Source organism: Fringilla coelebs, assembly GCF_963513975.1.
Source record: "Fringilla coelebs genome assembly, chromosome: 8".
Taxonomy (NCBI): domain Eukaryota; kingdom Metazoa; phylum Chordata; class Aves; order Passeriformes; family Fringillidae; genus Fringilla; species Fringilla coelebs.
In genome coordinates this window covers 25013490-25036629 of record NC_140066.1, presented here as the reverse complement: position 1 = coordinate 25036629, position 23140 = coordinate 25013490, and positions in this window count along the sequence as shown.

Below are 23140 nucleotides of genomic sequence, written 5' to 3'. Positions count from 1 at the left end.
CAGGCTCAGATGTGGGAAGGCCCTGTCTGGAAGGAGCAGTAGCTCTTGGTCCTGTTACACCATGCTCTGCTTACAGGACACAGAAAAGCATCAGCTGGCATCTCCTCCACTGTGGGCTGTGTACAGTCCTGCCTGCCATAGGGAAGGCTCCTGATCAGGCTCACCCCAGCCTGATTTATGAGCACTGGGTGCTATTTGCTGCTTCCCCATAGCATCTGAATGACTGATCTTTTCACCATCAATGTATGGAGCATGAAGTCAGGAGTTTGTTTGCCCCCTCTTCCCTTCCTGCTTGCCTTGAATCACAGCGTGGTTCTCCTTTTCTGCAACCAGAGCAGTTTCATGTCTCATGCAAATGCAGCTATTCCCACTGCAGAACTGCCTTTTGCAATTTCCACTTCCTTCTCTTCAGGGGAAGCATTGAAGTGGGGCGGTCAGGGCAGGAAAACCCACAGAGCTGAGAACACACACGGTGAAGTCACGCAGAAAAGCAGGACTAGTGATGCTCTGGGAAAGCACAGCTTTGTGCACTCTCCTTCCTGGGTGCCCTGTTTGAACAGCATTCAGCCAAGCTGAGGGCTTTTTTCTCTACCTTTTGCTTTTTCATTTAAAAGGAGAGTTCTGGTCTGTCAGATCTGTGTAGGAAAGGAAGAACTTGAATTCTTACAGCTCATCAGATCCTTTGGCACTGACCTGGTTGCAGCCTGCTGAGTCCACACCTGCCATTGGGCACCGAACCACACAAGTGCCCATAACTAAAGTTTTTTTAATCTATCCCGTCTGGGACCCTCTGAGGGTGCAAAGACAGCAGAGCAAGGAGTTGCAGTCCAGTGAAGAGGTTTGCACATCAAAAAGTTGCTGACAATTTCTTGATGGCAGGAGCTGTGAACGAGCTCCCAAAGGACTGAGCAGAGACTCAGAAAAGCATCACAGTGTGCTTAAGATAATTTCTGTAATTCTGTAGTACAAGCAGAGCTCTCTACTAAAGCCATTCTTGAGGTATCAGTGTCGATGCAGGGCTGCCTCTGATTCACCAGGTCAGTCAGGAGCAGATCCTAATCAATTCAGTGGTGCTTTTGCAAACAGAGGTAACATCAGAGCCATGTGTCTGGGTCTTCATGCATTTGTTTTTTAAAGAGTGTGTTAAGAAAACCAGTGAGACTTGCTGAGCTGCTCCCTTCAGCCAGGTGTTTTGAGAGAGGTGAAGGACAAACCACAAAAACACTGTGAAAGAGAGGGGAAACTGCCAAGTGAGAAGAAATTAAAAAGCAAACCAGGAAAAGGACTAAGTAAAATGATAATAGGGAAAAAATTATTTCAAAGGGCTAGGTTGAGTTTTAATGATCAAAGTTTTATCTTAGAAGGGAATACACCTTGTCCACCTGGACAAAAAAATTATTTCACAGACTTTTTCTTTTATCTGGCTAAACTCTGCCTTTTGACAGCCCGGTGAGTGGGAATGTTGTGGCCTCTCTGTCATCTGGGAATGTTTGACATCCAAGACCAGGCTTTTCCTGGTCACTACAGTGATGTGCTGCTGCTTGAACAAAACTGGCACACGTCTTCCTGGCGAAGAAAGTACGTTGTGGGATGGCACATGCTGAACACTTGTGTCCTTGTAACAAGTCCAGGTTGTCTGGCAGTTTTCTGGTGTGTTGGTAACTGTTGGTGGAGCTTTGCAAAAACCTCTGTTGCCTTGTGCAATGCTTACTGTGTTACTGTGCTGAGGGTCAGAGAGTGCTGGTTGCTTGCACATAAGGGTAGGATTCAGCATTCAGGAGGTGGCAGAGATTAATTTGCAGTTGGATTCTGGGAATAAGGCCGGTGGACCAAGTGATATGCTCCATGAAGGTGGTCCCTGGCTATCCTTATGTAAAGGGAAAAGTTTGCAAAAGGTGCTTCCAAGGTAGACAGGAGTCCTATGAAGTTTCAGGTTGGTTCTGGGTGTGGGAGAGCCCTGGATTATCCACCTGAGCAGGGGTGTGCTGTGAGCTGCAGGAGCACTAGGGCTGTCAGATCCTGCCTGTTGTTGTTAGGAAACCTCATGCTGAATCCTGTTCCACTCTTAGGTCAAAATATATTTCATTGCCTTAATGTAGAAATGTTTTTTGTGTAATTAGGAGCTTGGAGTCTGGTGTGGAAGGAGGAGTGGGGAACTTCTGGTGTGGCAGGAAGGTTATCTGGAAATATCCACCCATAGAATGGGGGCTATAATCAGCCCTCCTGGAGAAAGTTTTTTTTTCATTAATATTTGTGAAATGCTTTGAAGTCTATGGTTTGGAGTGTTTTTAACAGAGCCAGATGTTGGCTGTATTACAGTAGCTAAGCCAGACCGTAATGACCACATTCCCTCTCCTCCCCTTGAGCCCCCAGCCATTTCTGACAGGGTTTGGTGAAGAAGTGAAACATCAGCAGAGTGACCAAATAGAAGTTAAGTGCTCAGCAGAAATATAAATAGTGCTTTTCGTTCTAGGGATTATGTCCTGGATCTATGGAGTCTTGTGGTTGGAAATGGAATTTGTAGAAGGGATGAGGAATTTATTTCTAAGCTTATACCACGTTATCCCAGTTGGTAACTGGTTTAGGGTCCTCCTGAGTTAGGATGCACTGGTGGCCTTTGGGTGATTAGTTACCCTGTCGTGTCTCCATGGGAAGTCACCTGGGTGAGGCTGGCATGCTGGGATGGGAGGGAGATGAGACTGCTGATGGAGTGCATGGTGAGCAGGGCAAAGACTTCACTGGGGAAAAACAAGGAGGCCCCAGAGCAGGATGCAGGAAGAGCTGGTTTGATGGGCTGCTCAGCTCTGGATGCCCCTAAATGCCCTTTGCTCCATGCCTGCCCATTTCTTAACAGCACTGTGTCTGCCCTGTCAATAAAAGAATAGCATTTGCCTTTCATTTTGCTTGATTTCTGGTCTCAGGAGGTGAAGCTGGGTGATGGCATTGGTGGCAGCAAGGATCATTCTTTTTCATGTGAAGGAACTGGGGGGATTCAGTCTATGCTGTGCCCCCAGAGTGCCTTGGGGTTGAGATTGCAGCACAGAGGCAGCAGGTAAATGGATGTGCCAGGAGTCATGGGGTAAGGACACATCCCAAAGAGTGAGTTACTCTTACAAAATTGTTCTCTGGGCTTGCAGGCATTTGCTCTGTGTAGCAGCTAGGAGCATCTCATTAGCATGACCTGGTGTGTCATCTGTTCAGACACAACCCATAGCTCTCCTGGCCAGCTCTGACACTCTGGCTTGTGATGCATCCATTCCCTAGCCTCACCCAGGGCTAGGCTGGGATGGCTTCCTGCCTCAGGGGCTGCATTGCTAATCTTTGCTTGAAGATTTGAGGTGCCCAGACATGCCTTGGTATGGGGGAGGCTGCTCATAACCATTGTTATGATGGTTCTCAGCTGGATGAGAAAGGAGATGTCTCCAGCCCAGAGGCAGAGCACACTCTGTTGTGTGCTAGCAGGGATGCTGGGAAGGTGGCTTGGCTAAACAGAGGTGCCAGCACCTCACTCAGAGCCCTGATGTTTCTAGAGATCTGTCATCCTTCGAAAGCACCCTCTGATCGTGGAGCTCACAGCCAAAGACTGACCCAGCCCTCGCCTCTAATCTCATCTTCCCTCCAAGAGTCCAGTCCCTGGAAAGATGCAGCTCTCCAAGAAGACATTCCAGGGGGTTTTAATCACTGCACTCACTCCAGCCCTGCTGCACTTGTGGTCTGAGCACCTGCTGTTTCATTTAATTAGCAGCAAATGGGAGGCGTGGGTTGGGGGAAGAGAGAGCAGCACCCTGGTGAAGTATTTGCTGCCATGTAATGTATTTTATTTTGGGTCCGGCATGGAGGCCATGAGGAACATTTTCCAGAGGGCTCCATAAACCACCTCTGTTCACAGGGTGATTATTTGAGGAGGGAGGGGAGTGTGGATTTAAATCGGTGCTGCTAATTTCTGCAAACAACCACATTATTTTTAATTCATACTCCAGACTCCCTCCACCCATGGCTTGATGTTGGGAGCTGTGAATTTTCCACGTCATTAAAAAGTCCCTCTATAAAAGAGAGCCCTTTAAATATATTTCAACAAATTGATTTCAAATACACCAGGCTCTCAAATAAGTCAATATTCAGAATGGAAAACTAACTCTTTCCTTCCCTCATAGTGCCTGCTCATTTATTTGTATTTCAGTAGCACATAGCAGCTCTGAGCAGAGCTCTGTCTGGTGGTAGGGGTTAGAAAAGGCACAAGAAGCATAAGCTGAAAGATATAACACCTTTGTTCACCATGATTAGCTGAGTTTGGGAGCTCTCTGTGGAAATCAGGGTGTTATGTTGCCAGCAGTATTTACCAGTGTAGGGAAGGGAGATGGGGACAGCTGGGAAGGCAGACATCTCCCATGGATTTGAGAGGATAAGTTAACATGTGGCTGTCAGTATCCAGATGCAACGGTGTCTGTGGTCATGTCAAGAACTCTGACTAATCATTTTGTTCTCATGTGGAGTTTTAAATTCAGTCCTGGGTATTGGATTCTTCTCCAAGGACAGTAAAAGTTCACAGAAAATTCTCATCTTCTGAGATTGTCATAATCTTGAAATAGAGAAACTCTTGCTGTATGTCCATGCTATGGGCCTTCATTATTAGAAGAGAATATTCCAGTTGGAAGGGACATAAAATTACCATGTAGTCCAGCTGCCTCAGCACTTCTGGGCTGACCGAAAATTAAAGCAAGCTAAGGGCATTGTCTAAATGCCTCTTTACTCCTGGGAGGCTCAGGGCATCAACCACTCCCCTAGGTAGCCAGTTCCAGTGTTTGACCACCTTCTCAGCAAAGAATAAGCCAGTTTGTAGGGTACTCCTTAACTACATAATCATTGTATGCTCACTGCTATCAGTGGGGAACCATAATGGCTCCTGGAGACTTCCCAGCTGGGGAAGCAGGTGTCAGAGAGGTTTTCCTGGGAAGGGAATTCAGTTGTGCCTGAAAATTCAGTGGCATCATAAAAAACCCCTCACCTTTACATGAGTGCCAAAGCATGGAAAAGTGGCCTTGGCATCCTAGAAATCATTGATTTTGCAGAAATTGGCTCTTTATCTTGTTTTTTGGAGTACTTACATTGATTTTTTTTTAATTTGCTTGCAGGCACACAGGGCATCTGCACATGTCCCAGAACTGTCAGACTCCTGCAAGTCAGCATTATACTCTGAATCAGCCCCATAATTCTCCAGCAGTATCTCTTCCTCATCTCAGTGTTTCCTTCTTTCTCTCTGTTCCTATCTGATGATAGAAATAGGTTCTTTCTGCATGGATCAAATATGGAAGCAATACCTCGAGGGACTCATTCAGAGTCAGGATATGAAGTCTGGAGTTCTTTTCTACCTCTGACATTTGAGAGATGCTTTTAAGTAGATGAGATTCTATTACAGTGTCAGCCCATCTGTTAGCAGAATTGGTGTTTGAATCCTATTCCTTTGCTCAGTTTTAACAGAAAGGCAAGTGAAGCTGTCTGGCAGTTTACCTTGTTGCATGTCTCAGTGCGGTTAGGAAGGGAAATCTGGTTTTGTTTTCAAGTCTCTATTGTACTTGCAGTGCTTAATGCTGTTCACATTCAGGCAAGGGGATCACCTGCCCGAGCTGCTCTTGCAGTTTCTCTTGTAATGGAGAGCAGCCCCTTTGCCTCCCCTTTCCCCTGCTGGCGCTTGCTTTCGAAACATGAGCATCTTCCTCTGGCTTCAAATCCTTCTCCAGGCTGATACTGATCTGCAGGGTTCAAAGCAGGGCTGGGATTTCAAAGCCTCCTTGACCATTTTGAATCTGCAGTGTGACGCTCGGGCCGTGCTGAAAGCCCGAGTTTGGAGGCACATTTAATCACATCTCTGCACCTGTTAGGGTGGAAAAAATGTCTTCTGAGTTTTGTTTCTGTTGTTCCTCAGCCACTCTCAGGTTTTCCTTCGTTCTTGGCCAGCACAATGTTCTCTGGCATCTGACCTCAAGCAGAGACATGCACCAGTCCCAGATGAAGGGCTAGAAAGAATTGTCTGCACCTGGCTCAGCAAAATAGTTATTTGTGTGTGTCTGGTAGTGTAATAATTTTGGTCAGTTACTTGAGCCAAAGGAAGCCCTAATTAAGCAAGATAACTTTGCATCTGGGTTGCTGGCAAAGAGCGTTCTCTATGCTGGCCATGGGAGTGTAGCTGATGCCCTCCCACGCCTTTTCTGCCCATGTTTGATGACAAAGGGAGGTTGGCAGTAGCTGTGCTTTGATGAAGCTGGTGTCTTGCTTTCTGATGGAAAATAGGTCATTCTGTGCTCTGACATTTTCTTACTTTCAGCAGGGTGCATATGTGGAACTCAATTTTTGAAGTTGCTTGTGCCTGGTGGAAAGCAGTTGATGTGTCATTCCTTTTCCCACCTCCTCCTCACTTCACTTCTTTCTTGGTAGCTTTTTCTTTTATTTGTTTGATTGAATTTCTAGTGCTGGGTTCTGCAGATGGCAGTTCTCTAGACCTGATTCCTTACAGCCATAATGCCGAGGTGCTAAAGAGGGATAACCCTATGGAAGACACAAGGATCATGTGGGCTTTCAAAACCAGCAGCCAGGTCTCATAGGGCAGTGCCATCAGACAGCTTGACTGCTGCTCATAGGGGAATTACAGGCCTGGATATGGCTTGAATCTCTAATGCAAGTTACTGTCTTCCTGGATACTTTCTGTGACAAAATATCTTAATGCAATTTCAGGAGGAGTCTGTGAAATGTTAATTTTCTACCTGAGCCAGGGGCTAGGGCAGAAGAGAGCTGTGTGGTACCTGCAGCTTGTTGGCTAGGCTTGGACTTTTCAACACATTTTTGAGGATGTTTCCACAGTCTGGACATCTTTCTGATGTTCCTTTATTGTGGCTTTGTATGATGGATAGGAGGAGGGAATAGACAAGTGCAAATCCACAGGGAGGATGAGAAATAGTCCTGGATGCCTGCACAGTGCCCAGCAGGGCACAAATGACTGTCGTGCTTGTTTACCCTGCCTGTCTGCCCCGTCCAGCTTCTAAAGCTGGTCACAAGATGTGGAAATCTGCATCATCACTGCTGGATGTCCTGGATGGTCATCAGCCTTCCCATCAAAGTAGTTTGTAGGTCATCTTGTTCCCCTCAGAAATATTTGGGAAGCAGCTGCTGGATGTGATGGATTGTTGTGGCTACAATTTCCTGTGTCTTGCTTTCCCCAGCACCCTTTCCTTGAATCACCCAAGCACATCTTGCATCAGTGAATCAGTGCTGCAGTGTGTACCCTTCAGCTGGCCACCGTGGTTTGCATGTGTGGCCAAGCAGGCTGGAGAACACTTGTTTTTGTTTTATGACTGAGTACATGCCTAGTTAAGTACAAACTGTTCCTGGTGCTGCACTGCTCCTTGTGTTACTGGAAGAGCATCTGCCAGAGGAGAGCAGGCAGAAATGCTCACTGACAAGCTGCACATGCACCCACCCTCTGAAGCCATGGGTGCTGGTGCTCAGCCCTCGTGGCCCTGTGGCCACCCTTGGCTTAAAGCTCTGCTGCCCTGACAGGGGTGGGCACAGCAGCTCTGGCTTTCAAGGCAGCACTGTGCTGCCTGGGGTGGCTAACAATGTGCTGGTGCCTCTTGCACCTGGTACTGCTGACCGTGCTCTCACCATCAGGTCTTGCAAATGCCACCAGGCAGGGATACAGGCAGGAAACCTCCTGTGGAAGGACAGAGCTGGAAGGAGTCTCTCCTCCTGGATGCAAGCATCTGCCTCCACGTGCTCTTTCTCCCTCACAACTTGTAGCTGTTGTCTCATCAGCAAGTTTGGAAAAGTCACAGCCCTGACAGTATTTCTTGACAACGTGCCTGTGCCACTTAAAAGCTACTGAGATAAAAAAAGAACAAAATAACCCCTACTGTTGTCAAAGACCTCCATCGATGCTTTTCAAACTCTGCCAAGCATTACATGTGATTAGTTGGTATGATACACAGGACAGCATCTGGTCCACAAGGAATGAGTCCAGGGATGGATGATTTTTATCTGAGTGGAAATCCCAGGGCAGGGCTGGAGCGTGCAGAGCGTAACACAGAGCCCTGTAAACACTTGGAGTGCCCACCCAGCTCTGAGCAGCCACCATGGCCGCTGGCCAGGCCTCTCTCCCTCCCCAGGGTTTGCTTCTGGTCTCAATTCAATTAATGAAACTCCTCAGGCAGACTTGTAGTTAGAAAAATAAGATTTCAGTCCTAGCCTCCCTTTGTAGGGTGCTGAGTCCTCTGGGACAGCTCTGGCCCGGAGTCCCCTGGGATTCTCCTTCTGGGCATGGACTTTATGAACTCAGATGTTACCCAAATTCTCCTTTTGCTTTTAAAGAGAGGAAGTTGTCCGTGCTGCATGTTGGGGCAGGGATCAGAAGGAGCTGGTGTGGGTCTGACTGTGCAGCTCAGGCGCCTGTGCTGTGTAGTTGTGCTAGTGATGGGAGGGCTTATTAAAACAGATTTTTGATACCAGGAACTTTGTACCCCTCTCCAGAAATAAATCTACAGAGAGAAGCCAATCTCTGAGATGCCATTATAGTAGGCACCAGTAAAGACAGATTGTTGAAAACCTAGGTTTCTTCTCACATTGTATTTTAGTGTGTAAATCCTTTCCTCCCTGCATTGCAAGCTCAGCTGGACAGCCAGTGCTTTTAGAGTCTGTCCTTCCCGTGCACTGGCCACCTCTGCTGTCCCTGTGTGCCACGAGAGCATCCTGGGGAGATGCCAGCACAGTACCCAAGGCTGGGCAGTGCCTGAGCTGAAGGGCCCGTGCTGGGGTGGGGGGTAAAGCTGGCAGCTGCCTCTGAGCTCTTGGAAACCTGTCCTGCTGGCTGCTTGTTACCTCCCTGGAGGCTGCAGCAAGGTCTCTGTTACATCTCTGCAGCTCCCTCTGCCTGCTCAGGTGCTGGGATTTGTGGTCTGAACTCCTTTCTAAATCCCCCCAAAGACGAGATGCACGTGTGTTTGGAACCAGATACACAGGCAAAACATCTTGGGGTTTGGAGGTGGGGAGAGAGGAAGAAAAGAAGACAAAGGAGTCTCCTCCCAGCGTGGAGTTAAACCTGTGGTTGTGTTGTGCTTGGCACAGATTCCTCATTGTACTGCGCGGGGCGGTCGCTCTCCTCTGGCAGATGCTCTCCCCAGAGCTATGAGAAGTGTCCTACAGAGATGAGCAGATACCATTTCAGATGGAGTTTGTGAAGTAAAATGTGCCATTGTGTTCGGAGCTATTGTTTCTGTTTTCAATATTGAAGTTACTCATGATTTCCAGGGGACAATATATCAAGCAAAGCTAACATGCTGTAGAGAAGATGTAGATTATGAAAACAGAGGGATTAAGTTTCATACATTTGGAGCTAAAGTCTCATTGCTCTTAGCAGTGGCAGAAGGGAAGCACTCGTGCAGACTCATAAAAGTCTACCAATTTAAATGAGGGTGTGTTTTTAAGAGGGTTTAGTTAAAACTATGGTCAGCACTGTGTGAGCAACTTAGAAGACTCTCTAAGGATGGATTCTGTGGGTGCAAGTTCAATGACCATCCAATGTATAAATTTGGTTTCAGAGAGTTTCTGTGCCAGGCTTTGCACCAGTTCAAACAAAATCAGTTTGCAAAGATGGGGTCTGCCTGTCTGGGTAGTCACCACATAAAACACCCATGAAAATCCACTGTTCTCTTTTTGAGAGAGGAGTAAGGAAGGATAGAAGAGGGCATTGCATGCCCAGTGTGATTCTCCAGCTCTTGACATCCCTTTTGGGGACCGCCTGAGCCCAGGAGTCATGCTGACAAACAAGGGGACCATTAATGAGGGGCCAGCCCCCGTTCCCACAAGGTGCCATCCTAAATCTTTCATGTTGTAGAGCAGAGCAGGAGTTTGATTCCCTGGATGATCTGACAGCACTGAACAAAACAGTGGTAAAACCAAAACAGCCTGTGAATCATGCTGACAATATTTGGTGTGTGTCCTAACAGTAAGGATGCAATTGGGACCAGCACTCTACTCATGGCCCTTGTGCTGCTTTTGGGATACCTCCTCAAGCACCCTGCTTGCAGCTGCAATGCAGTGTTTGATGCTGCTGCCCGAGGTTTTTTCAAACCCCTGCAACCTCCTACTAGTCTGTCCAGCTTTTGTGCTGGGCTAAGCTGAGTTGAGCTGCTCCTACTTGCACAAATTTAGGGCAGGCACTCTCAGTTTTTGCATTTTGAGGCCTTTAGAGTGGTTTGGTAAAGCTAGTGAACTGATAAACCATAAAGTCTTAGTGGGGCTACCGTGTATTTCAGTCATTGGCTTGAAAGGGTTGAGATTTAAAGAAGGATGGGGAGTAAATAATTTTCAAAATGCCCAAGTGACGTAGGAAGCAGTGATTAATGGATGTGACCTTGGTGCTTTGCTCCCTTTCAATGAAGCTCTCAGACTTGCCATTGTGTTTAAAACTGGAACCTCTGCTCTGGCAGTGCTGTCAGATGCAGTTCTGCTGTCTGAAGGCCAGAGCTGAGTGTCCAAGGGCACTATTGCTGCAGTGTCTCTCACTGGGACACGCTGGTCTCTTGCTGCTTATGTGCAATCTGAAAGAATGCTTAAAGCCTGTGGGTTTTGTAAGGATAAAAAATTGCGGGATGCAAGGAAAGGTGCTCTTCTTTTGAAGTTAGCTCTTCCTCCAGACAGGATTTTTACTGTGACCTGCAGTGATCCTTTTAGAAGATGTTTAGGGTGTGCAGCCTGAGCACCTGGGCTGGCTCTGGATGTGCCAGCTCCAGAAAAAAAAATCCAACAAATTTCTTGCATCCCATCACAAAATTATGAGCCTTCCCTAGAAGCTAATTGACCTGATGGGGCAGGGCATCAGCATGTCTCTCACAGCTCTGCATGACCCTGTGGTGCCACATAGCTGCAGCATTCATCTCTCTAAAACAGGCATTGTGGTATGGCCTTACTTCCCAGGGATGCTGTTGGGACAAACCCTCTGTAGATACCAGAGTAACAGGGGACGTGTAATCACCATGGATAGATGGAAAAGTATGAAGTAGCCTTTGTCCAAGCATCTTCCAGTGTGGTTAAGTTGGCTGAGGCCAGTTTAATTTAGCACAGGGGAAAGAAAATGCTTCTGGCAGGAGACTTCAATAGCTGCTCTGTGAAAGGACAGTGTGGGCTTTCTGAGAAGCTCTTCAGGGATGCACCAAGTGCCTCTGCCATCCCCAACCAGCACCTCAGAATGTTTTGCCAGGCTGTGTTAGCCACAAACGCCGGGCTCGTTCTGCAGAGCCTTAAAGAAAGCTGCATTTCTTTATGAAAAGTACCAAATGTCTCAGCTGGGAAACAGCATTCCCTCTTTGGATGGATCGTGCTGGGGACAGACCCCCAGCCTCTTCTCCCTGCCTTCTCTTCTCATGGCTGTTTTATTTGGATACTGAGAGGTTTGTAAGATTTCCAAGATTTCTTGTGGAAATTTTCAGACCTGAGAAAGGCATTTTCCGTTTGAGGATTACACCATGCTGTAAATGTCTGTTCTCTTTATTTTATATGCATCTTCCTGCTTTTGTTTGACTTTCTCATGGATTGCACTATATTTAATTCAGAACATATCCTATAATGCTGTAATTGTCAGGCATGTCAGCTGGTTATCCAGATGACTTTTTGCTGTTTTTTTTTTTTTCTTTAAAAATAAAAGGAAAGCAGTTGCTGCTGCTTTTCAGGGATTGAATTATTACACTACTCTTGCATGCTGTGGCATCATGTAACACCACAAGGGAGCCAGTGATAGAGTTATTCCTGTTGCATCGTGGAACCCGTTACTGCTTTAGGAAGAGATGGAGTTCCACCTCCTTCTGCTGTGTGAGATGTCAGTTCTGTGGGTGAGTGGCTAACAGATGAGCTCCCCTGGGCTCAGTCTGTTCCATGTCCTCAGCCAAAGATCTTTTGCAAACTTTTCCTAGTTGTTCTTATGCTCAGGAACAGCTCTGCTCTGGCCAATTTTGAAGGGGTGGGAGTTAAGCAGGCCTCCTGCCTGTGTCTGTGACAGTGAACTGGTTTGTTGTTCCTGTGAGACAATGAAGCAGAGGAGAAATAAAAAGAAGCTCAGAGAAATCTAGAGAAAGTTGTTTAACAGTTGTTTGCTGTGGAAGGATCTGCCCCAGCAGCTGAGGTTTCATTCCCTGCTGTGTATCTCCTGTCATTGATCTCAGCTGGTATGGTCCTGAGTTGGAGTAAATGAGGTCCTCCCACTTACATCATGGGTGCTCCACTGACTCACCTTAGCAGAACACCTATTCTAAAACCAAACAATTGAAGACATTATCTCCTCTGGAGCAATATGTAGAAGGTGAATCTGTGGAGATAGTCTCTTGTGTTCTCCACTCTCTCACTTGTTTTCACCTGCTGACATTGAAATGTTGATATGTTACCTACCAGCATGAGATCCATTCTCTGGAAATGGGGGCTAACCATCTTCCTTAAGTGAAAGACCCCTTTGGATTCCCTGGTTAACCAGGATTTGGAATGTGCTATGGATGGACAAGCCCACAAATGAGAGGATAATTGTATCTGAAAGCCATCAATAATATTTCTTCCATTTGCTTCTGTCCTGCTGGGTTTAGATCAGTGTAGTTCCTCTGAATTCAGTCTCTGTCTCCTGCTCTGCAGCTTCAGGCTCAGAGCCTTTGATGGCTCTTGATTACATCTCATGCCACCTACCTGAAATCTGTCTCACATTTTGCAAGTGCAAAACTAGAGACAGGACCAGAGAGGTTTACCCACCAGAAAACTCTGGCAGATGACAGAATTCAAACCCATCCTGGCCATTCCCTTTCTTGCAGATCACATGGTTTATAATTCAAAATATAGCTGATGATGCTGAAACCATCAATCCCCTCAGCAAGCAGCACAGCTGGTTTCCAGCTTCAAAATGAAAGGAAATTACTGCAGCTCCTTGGGGGTTTAATTAATAGCTCCTATTCTGGTATCTTACCTTTCCTTCTCATCTAAACTTGTGTTATCTGCATTAGAGACTTTCAGTCTTTTCTGATTTCAGATACCCTTAACCCCTCTTGCTGCGGTGTGAGTTCCATCATCACTAGTATCAGATCGCTGGCAGAATCTTTGCTTTTCTTCCAGTTTCTTTGTCAGACTCTCTCAGAAGTGTGCACACAACCCCATACATGCACAGATGCCTCCTCTCCTCTTCCTTGTCTCCCAGTTGGCTGTAGCCCTTCTTTCCTCCTTGGGACTCTGAGATCAGATCAGCCCTGTGAGAAGGGATGTGCCTGATGCCCGACTGTCCTCTAATACTTTACCTTTCAAGTCTATCAGTGTCGAAATTAAAGTTATTGTCAGCTTACCTTATTTTTGATGAAAAATGCATTTTCTGATAAGCACTTGGAAAAAGGGAAGCTGCTGTGCCTCTTGGCATTCAGTGTAGGAAGAAATGTAGTCTTGGGACCAGCTGAGGGGCCAAGAGTAAGGTGGCTATCTGGGATTTCCAGGGGCACCTTGCAAAAACTCTGCTGCTCTTGGGCATGGTTTGATCTTCAACTGCTCTTTCTCTGGGACACAAGTAAATTATGTCCTGGAAAGGGAAAGAAGCCTCATCTCTCTCTGTAGAAGGTCAGAGTCTTTTATCATTTTGCAGCAGTGAATGTCGTTTTGCTTGCCAAAGTAAGGGGCTTGCATGAAAGTCACCCTCAGGATCTTTGTCTTATAAATAAATCTCCCCATGACTGCAGTGCTGACCTCCTGCAGAGCTTTGATTTTTATCTGTGCACAGGGCAAACCTGCATCCACTTGAAAAGGAACCAGAAAGATTTCCACACTAAGAGGTGATGTGGGTGTCCTCATTTGCTCATTTTAAGGGGAGAACTTAATTCTTCTAACCAGAGGAATTAAAACTGCTGCAAGGAAGGAAGGGGAGGAACCAACAGCCCAGCAGGAGCCCACCTACAGTCTGTGGTATAAGGCATAGGTGGGGGTCAGGTAGATGTCTCAGTGGATTAATTTTAGGGCGTTGGATTTGGACTCAAACTTCCAAAACCTCAAAACCAAACCAGGAACAAAGTTCCTGCTGGCAAATGCCACAGGGTCAAGCCACTGATCAGTTTATATGCTCATGTCCCCTGCACTGGTTGGCTTGTAGCAGAGTACAAGCCTCTCCTTCCAAAGAGAAGTTGTCTCTTAGTCTTGGGTGCTGTAAGTCCTTATGTGTGCAGCAGAAATGAATGTTGTTTCATGAAAATTTAATCCAGATAGGTAAAATGTAGTAAGTAAATTATCAGGAAGCTGCTTGGCTTCTGATCCTCAGAGATGCTACTTGTAGCATCTCAAAGGGTGCTTGTTTTTCTTTATTAAGACTTTAAAGCAGGTATTACCATTGCAAGGCAGACAGGGGCAGAACCTACTTTTACAGCCGAGCTGATGTGAAATGACCAAAGATGCTGTTATGTGGCAAACCCAAATGGTTCTTGTGTGCAGGAGAGGCTCTTTCTTCATGATATGTTTGCATTTTAACTAAAGATGGCCTGAAGCAGAAGACATGAGAAGGAAGATGCCTGGGGAAGTGGCTGAGTTGATACTTTGAAATCTTCCTATTTCATTCTTGCAAGTCAAGTGATTTCATGCTTATGTACAAATAGAAAGGAGTGGAGCAGGCCAGTGCTCTTGAGTTTGCTCTCTTTTTAATAAGCAGCAACTCACATGAGTAATTCCCTTGATTTTTAATGAGATTAATTGATGATCATTTGGTGATTGCTGCAAGAAAGTCATAATCTGGACCACAAGGTTTTATAGCAGGTCTTCTAAAGGAGTTTTAGTCAGAAGCAAGGAGGAAGGTGCTTGGAACAGAAGGCAGGACTGTGCAGGACTTCAGCAGGAAAGATGTCAGCAAACCCAGAGCAGTCTGGAGGGGCAAAGACTGGAGAGGCAGTTTTGGTGGCGAGTTATTCATGCGTCTGTCGTGCCACAAGTGAGAGTGGGGTGTGTTTGTTCAGCCTGACTCCAGACGTGCTGCCTGAATGGATGGAAAGCTCACTTCCTGGTTTCCATATACCCTCCCTGTTTGCAAAGGGATCCTCCACCCTGTGATACAGGGACATGGTAATATGTTTCTTTCTGCTCACTACACCAGTCATGAAATTGGAGGCTCCTCCTCATTGCAAGCAGATGAACTGAGCTCCTCCAGTTTTGCCAAAATGCACTGCCCAGCTGTGTTTTCCTGTCTGTTCAAAGCCAGCTACATCCCTAATTAATTCATTGGGACTCTGCATCTTCCCTTCTTTGCCTTCATACTGGGATGATTTTACTCCAGGCGACAGAATTGCTTTCTGATTTAGCAAACTTTGTCCCTAAGTTAACTGTCACACATCAAAGATATGCGCAACAACTTGTGGAGACTGCCCATGTCTGAGCAGAATAACCTGGGGCATGAAGTGCAGGGTTTTTTCCATCAATCATATGTGTATTTGCAGTTATAACAAGAATAACTTCCTTTAATGGAAAAACATTTGTCACAGACAAAGAGTTTTTGACTTTCAGATGCTCTGCAGACATCTAATTAAGAGAACTGAAAATCTGTTTATTGGTCTTTGTCTGTTAATCATGTGAGGGAAGGGCTGTGTCTGCCAGGAGGAGTTTTGGTAGTTCAGCCCTTAACTTTTTTCATTCCCAGCTACTCCCTTTGTCTCCTCTTACCATAGCTGGGCTGAGTGGGGATGTTAGGCATTAGCTTGGGATGCTCCATCATCTTTGGAAGATTTGGGATGTGTAATTCAAGTCCACTGGTGCTTTTTTTCTCCTGTATACATCTCCTCCTCATCTTCCACTTTGCATCCCTCTCTGTGGGTGGGAGGATACAGAATTCTGCCTTTCTAGGACTTTAGCTCTAACTTGCACTGGCTTTGAATGGCAGAACTGGGTGCAGGAAAGTGCTGAGGAAGGCTCCCTGCTTCTGCTGCACTTTATTTGACTTTGACATCCTGAAGGTTCCATGGGTTCTGGAGTGCCCCTGTCACCCCCAGCTCCCCCAGACCTTCCCAGTGGAGGCAAGAGCTGGGGTGGAAAGTGTAGTCTAGGAAAGTTTAGCCAAATTCTTCCAGCTTCAGTTTATTGTATCTATTTTGCTGATATCCACCCTTTAGATAAATAGCACTAAGCTATACATGCTGTGGCTCTCTTGATGTGGTTAAAAAGGCTTGTATTAGCCAAGCTAATCTAACTCCAAGAATAACCCTGGGAATTTGACTGTATCAGTTCCAGCTTCAATCAGTCACCACGTAGTCAAGTGAGAATTGCCTTCCTGGCTAAAAGTGTAGCAACAGTGAAACTTGAAGTCAGTAGGTGGGGATTCCCTCCCCCGCTTTTTTTTTCCCCTCTTCTTTGAAAGAAGCTCCTGCCCATGCCTGACCTCAGACACCCAGAGCTCTACCTACAAGAAAACAAAATTTCCCATTTTCAATAAAAAATCTGTCTCTGTAGGCAGAAAAGCGAGTTAGCTAACAATCCGCAAAGCCATGGTCTATTTATTTACCAGGCTGACTCCCTGATGGGGAAACATGTGGGATCTTTTAAGTCCTTCTTCTGCACAGATGTTGCTTCTACTGCCGAGTTTCCTCTTGATCTTTGGTTTGCTGTGCCATATGGTGAAAATGCTGGAGATGTTGTGTGCGGTGGAAGATGAGAAGGATTCTGTGTGCTTAAAACAAAACCAGTAAAAAATAATAGAAAAAAAAAATTCTGACTGTTTTTCCCCAAGTTAGCAAAAAAATATTTTTAAAAGGAAATCTGTCAAGCTAGCAAAATCCTTTTGCCTTGCACAGCCTCCCTGTTGGACACGTAGCACTGGTGAGATTAAATGCTGATTGACGAGTATCCTCTCCCTTCCCCCAGCTCTTGCTGCCACTTTGCGTATTTGTGTTGAGCTGTAGATCCTGTTGAGGTGAGGAGATAGGGGTTCTGCAAGGGCAAGTAACACTCCTGCTTGCTTTTCCTTCCTTGCCTTCCTCAGAGATTACAGGAGATGTGGACTGTGAGTTGAAAGATGTCTCTCCTGGTCTGTTGGAAAGGAGCCCTGGGGCTGGCAGGAGCCTTGGAGTTCCTCCTGCCCGAGGGAGTCAGGGCTTCTGAGTAGGGAGGGGACACTGGGCAGCACAGAGACATCATGCATAGGAAACACGGGGAGAAATGAAGCACAACGTGAAGATTTGGGTCTCTGTTTTGATAGCACCACTGCTGAATGGGAGCAAAAGATTGCACAGGGTGAAGATGGGAGAGATGAGAGGCTCTGGCGTTTTTCAGGGCTGGAGTTGGTCTTTGGGCGAGTCCATTAAGGTGTCACTAGAGCAGGTGCATCTTCCTGCCTGAGGCCTTTCAGCTGGTCTTCAGCCTCAGTGGCACTGGTCCATCAGGTCTCACCATCCAAGGATACATCATACAGCTCCTTTAGGAATGTCAGATCAGCATGCAGCTTTCCTAGGCTAGGAAACCATGTGCTAAAAGCTACTGGGCTGGGAGCACACTCACCTTGAGCTGTGCTTTCAGGCCATTTGTGGGGCTGGTGTTCTGTGGGATGCTTTGCTCTCTGAGGCCTCCTTGCCTGTTGTCCTCCATGTAGGGACTGAAGTCGAAGATATTCCCCAAAACCCCATTTCTGTCTCCCTAGGAAAACAGGAGCTCTTTCTTACTGGACCAGGGAAGTGGGTCTTTCTGGCACTGCCATAAAAGCAGAGCAGATGTTTTATTAGATATGCTTTAATTTGGTTGCTTGAACGGCATTTTTAGCCAGGAGAGTGGTCTTTCAGATGGACAGGTAAAACCTGTGGCTGCACCAGCACAGACAGACTGTGTATTAGAGACGAGGCGCGTGTGTAGCAAAAACTGGGAGCCTAATTTTAGAATGACAGCAAGGCCAGGCTCAGCTGTCTGCCTGGGCCCAATCCCAGCTCCTTTGTGCTGCCAGAAACTTGCCCTCCCTTTCTTGGAGTGAACTGTATCATACCTTTTTAAGTACAGGCTCCCCTCCAACAAGACAAAGTAATTCCTGCAGTTGCTTTTGTCTTAAACCACACACAAACCAAGAGGTCCCTTGGTCCCTATGCAAATGGTCCATGTTTCCCCCTAAGAAGTTTGTTGTTCTTCCTTTGCAGATGCAGCTTCTGGACAAGTTCCCCATTGAAGGAGGCCAGAAGGATCCCAAGCAAAGAATCATTCCTTTTCTACCAGGTAATGCTGTGGGAAAAGCCCTAAATGAGATGGCTGAGAGCAGCTGGAGACTGCAGTTCCCTGGCTACTGTCTCTAGTACTTCTCGTGACCATTCTTATAAATGCCTTTTCCCTGGGAACTCATACACCCAGCCTTGTGATACCAGACCTGCACCTCCTGCTAAGATAGCTGGCATGGTGTTTAGAGCTCTCAGGGGATCTTTCATCAGCTGTTCAGCTTCAGGTTGGCTCATACCCTGTTACACAAAGGGATCTGAGGGCTTCTGAGGGGCTGTGTCTTTGGGGTGCAACCAGGCAGCCTGAGCTCCAGCCACCATTGGGGAGACCACTGGGGACCAGAGTCAATCTTTGTCATTTCTGGATGCTGTAGCTCTGCAGACACTGTTACTGTACAATAAAGAATGAATCACTGGAGTTGTCCCTGTAACAGAAAGGAAACAGAAGGAAGGTTAAATGCAAATAGGGATTTCTGCAATGCTGAGCCACTGTCCCTCTGACACCTTTTGTAGAGTGTGTGAACATGATGGATATGCTGTCCTGAGGGTAATAGCACACCCTTCTACATAGCTTCTTCCAGCAGCAGCTGCAGGGATGGCATGGGGGAGATGAGCCAGACCACAGCATGCTCTTGGCAGTGCAGGCTCTGGCCAGCTCCCTATTGTCTGGCTGCATGATTCTGGCTCTAAGTTTGGCTCACTGCACTGCCTGCCAGGATAAGTGAAGTGTTTTCAGCCTGTTAAAAGGTCTCTTTTGTCTGTCTCTATAAAAAGGAGATCCCAGCTCTTCCCTTAAAATCTGTGAAGAGAAGCTGGGATGGGAGGGCTTAGACCTCCAGGAGCATGCTGCAGTTCCTAACGCTATTTTCAGGCAAAGCAGCTGCTCCAGATGCTGTGTGGTGAGCACAGCTCCAAGGTTGTTGGGGAGCAGGGAGTTAAAAACCAGCAGCACAAATACACAACACCAGCATCAGAGCCACAGCAGGGCAGCACAGCTGCCTGGCAGTGTCTTGGCAGCCTCCATAGCCCTAGTGGAAGGCAGTCCCAGGCTTGGGGTTTGCTCTCTGCAGTGTTCTGTGCTGCTTAGACTCTGTAGCCAGAGGAAGGTGGTGTTGCCATCCATTTCCTATCTGGGATGAGGAGAAAAGTCTAAGAGTGGGCTCTCTTTGTAGCTGTACCACCAACAAACTTATAGACAAATCACTTCATGAAACCTCTTTGTGATAAGAATGGATACTGCTGGCCTGCTTTTCTTACTGGAAAGCATTCTGAGGTCCTTGAAAGCACTGTACAGGAGTGCAGATGGCTTCACATGAGGTGCTGTAGGAAAATCCTGTCTGCAGGTAGCATTTGTTCCTCCTGTATTGACTGTTGCTGGCCTATCTGTTCTGTTTTCTCCCAGAAGAATGTTGGCTGACTGCAGGTGGCTGCTCCTCAGCCTTTGTGCAGATCGCAGTGGTTGGATGTCCTCATAGATGTGTGCGTGATATTTGCAGAGGGTGAGATAAACCCCATATGCCCATTACAACACTTCCTACCCTTCCCACCCTCCAGGAACATGAGGGAGATGGTAGTGCCACATGTCCTTGAGGGGAAGAGTTATATCTGGAAAACATTTGGGCTGACTTAGTGTCCCAAAGAGAGAAGCTGCCAGAACAGAATAGACCTCAGCTGTATTTAATTTAAAATTTCATATATGTTCTACTTTTGATATTGAATCTCTGCCTCTTTCTTGTTGAACTGCTGAACAGCCCTTGTTGCTTTACCCAGGAACAAGGTGACTCAGCTAAATGTCAAACAATGTCAAACTACGTTAAATAAACTGGCTGCTAAAATTAGAATACGCATGGCATTTCTGCAGCTGGAGCCCTGCATTACGGAAACGAATATCTAGCTATAAACTCCCTTAATTAAAAAATGGCAAGGCAGATGTTTGTACTTAAATCCTGCTTTATGAAGATGTCATGGTCCTGCTTGCTTATTGTGGGCCTGATTCAGCCAAGCTGAAGTGGCTCTGCATGCTGTGTTCTGAGTGCCCAGGGTTTGCTGTGCCACTTGCAGGGTAGCACAAATCCCCCCATCAGCTCTGGCTAAGGAAGTTGGCATATTCCATCCTGGAACTCCTGTTTGTTGGTGCTCTCCTGAAATAAAAATTAGTGCTTGACTATGCTGGAAATCTTTTACCTGTAAAACCAAGTAAAATGTAATGGTGTTCAGAGCCTTGCCCCCCAAGGAGAGACTGGATTCAGCAGCAGGAAAGTGCAGTTCTTCTTTCCTCCAGCCACCTTCATCTTATTTTCATCAATTTCTTTCTTGAAATATATTTACCCTCACTTCTCCCTTACCTAAATAAGGACTTTCAGTGCCATGAAGAGGTGCAAGGAAATTATAAACAGTGCCAGGTAGTCCTGTAGAAAATGTCCTGTGGACAATTTTGTAGTTTTGTTTTACTTTTTAAGAGTTACTTCCTTGCCTTCAGTTTTTTTGTGATTTTTTTTTAACCATACTGAGAGGGCAAAAGTGATATTTTTGTCTCCTTTCCTCATTTTATCTTCTTCCCATGAGTTTTTCCATTCTTCTCTCCAATTTCCCTTTTCAATGTTGGAAAATTCTGCATCGGGAGGGGTTGTGCAAAAGAAAACTGCATTAGAAACTCTGTGGATTGGCCAGAGAGCATTTTTGTAGCTGGTGGTAGGAATTTTTTTCTTTGGAGGGAGACTGTGGAAGAATCAGAATAAAATTTGCTGCAAAAAACCCCCTCTAGAGCAAATACAGTTTGTTGTTCTAAGAAGACAGGGATGGAAACTGCTGTTTGCATGTACCAGTGTGGCTGTTGGTTGAGCCCATTTGCAATACACTGATTTCTCCATCACCTCTCCTGCTGCATATCTGAAGAATTATCTTTGGATCTCCCTCCCTGTCAGGTACTTTTACATCTGCATCAGCAGAGAATAGGATCTGGACTTGGGCTCCCTTTTCCAGGGATCTTGAGGTACTTAATGAAGGAATTTCAACTGAAAGGAGAAGACTCATCTGCTGAGCTTCTGGAGACCACATTGGCAAATGAAATGGCAGAGACAGGGTGATGCAACTCTGGGATTAACAATTTTGCAGTGGTTGACCCAAGACTCCAGGGCTTGCATTGTTTTTCATTTCTCTTGGCACTAAGTGGGAGAGCCATCTGGAGACAAAGCTGGAGGGATGTCAGCTCTTCTTGCTCCACTGTGTCTTCCAAAGTGCAGCCCTGGGGAGAACACTGCATGGCATGAAATCATTGTGCCATGCTGGCTGCAGATCCCTGCCTTGGAGGGAGGCTCAGGCTGGCCATGCCATGGAGGCCTGGCCATTGGTGACGGCAGCCCCTTGGACTTCCACACAGATTCCAGCTTGATCCTTGCTGGACTTCAAACCACTTTTGACCCCCACTGAAGAATCAGGAGGTTTTTGCATAGGATGTGCCAGAAGGGGAAGATCCTCAGTGGGTGTCTGCTCTGCAAGTTCCATGCTGCCTGGAGAGGGAGACATCCTGTTTGAGGAGACTGCTTTGTGTGCCTGGCTTTCCTAACTCTTGGGAAGCTGAGTCCTATCCCAGGGGAGCAGGATCATCAGTGCCGGCTGCCCTACCAGTTTGGTCAAGCAGCTGGAGGAACAAGGCTCCAATCCCTGCCTCCAGTGCTTGGAGCCTCTACCAGAGAGGCACCTTCTCTCTTCCTTTTTTTCCCCACTCAGATTTTCCTCCTCCCTTGACTAGGGTGAGGAGAGAGGAAATTGTTCATTTTGGGATGCATGCTGCCAGTGTAGCTTGGTGGCTGTGTCCCAGGGCACTGGAGGGATGCCAGCACGGGGGATGAGATGTCACCCAGCTGCTGTCACCTCACTGTGCCCTGCTGACCTGCTTTACCCCTGAGAAGGGAAACGCTCTGGTACAGTCTCAGAGGGGTCTCTGGGACGTTCTCCCTCGCGGTTGGTGGGAGCACATCGTGTGCCTGCTGGGGCGTTTTATGGACAGGCGGCAGAGATCCCTCCCTGCTGCCAGTGCGAGTTCGGCCCTGTTTTCTGCCCCTGCTGGCGAGGTGCTCCTCCCGGGAGCAGTGGGTGGGAATGGGGTGAGCTGACACCTGCCTGGAGGCTTTGCCTGGCTTCCTCATCTCTGGGCAAGGCTCCCGGTTGCCCAGAGCAGCCCCAGCGTGTCGCAGCCGGGTTTGCTGGAGGCTGTTCCTGCAGCACAGGGGCGTCGGAGGAGCGAGCCCAGCCGAGGGCAGAGCCGTGTGTGAGTCAGGAGGCTGCGGGAAGGGAGAGGCTGGCTCGCAGAGGGCGCGGGCGGCCGTGCCAGCACCGCCCAGATACCTGGGGGTGCCGCCGGGAGCCTCCCCTTGGCACCGTGCGGGAGGATGGGGAGCAGCCTCTCGCCAATGCCGGCTGCGACCTTCCTCACCTCCGCTTCTGCCACTCCCGGGCTGCAGCGGGGAAGGAGATCTGCCGATGAACTGCATCCCAGGTGCTGATGTCTGCTTCTTGGTTTCGGTTTGAGGTGTTGGGTTTGGATTTTTCCCCTCCCCTTTCCAGTGCTGTCTTTTGGGTAAGACGCAGCCGCGGAAAAGGGTTCAGTAGGTTTGCAACAGCAGAATTTTGTCCACGGCAATGAGAACAGGGTTGGGTTTTTTTTCCTCTCACCTTTGTATATTCCAGCTTTTCGCCTTTTGCTTTGCTCCGGGCTGGAGGAGAAGCAGGGTTTGTTCAGAGATCGTGTGCTGGAGGTGATGGGTTCATCCTCACGCAGCCTGCACCGCACGGACCCTCGGGTCCAGCCATTCGTGTCCTACCTGTGTAAATCGGGACCAACAGCAGCGAAATTAGGATTTGGCCATGTGTGATTTTGTCCAAGGCGCTGCATTTCAGCAGCACTGTGCATGGAAAGTGCT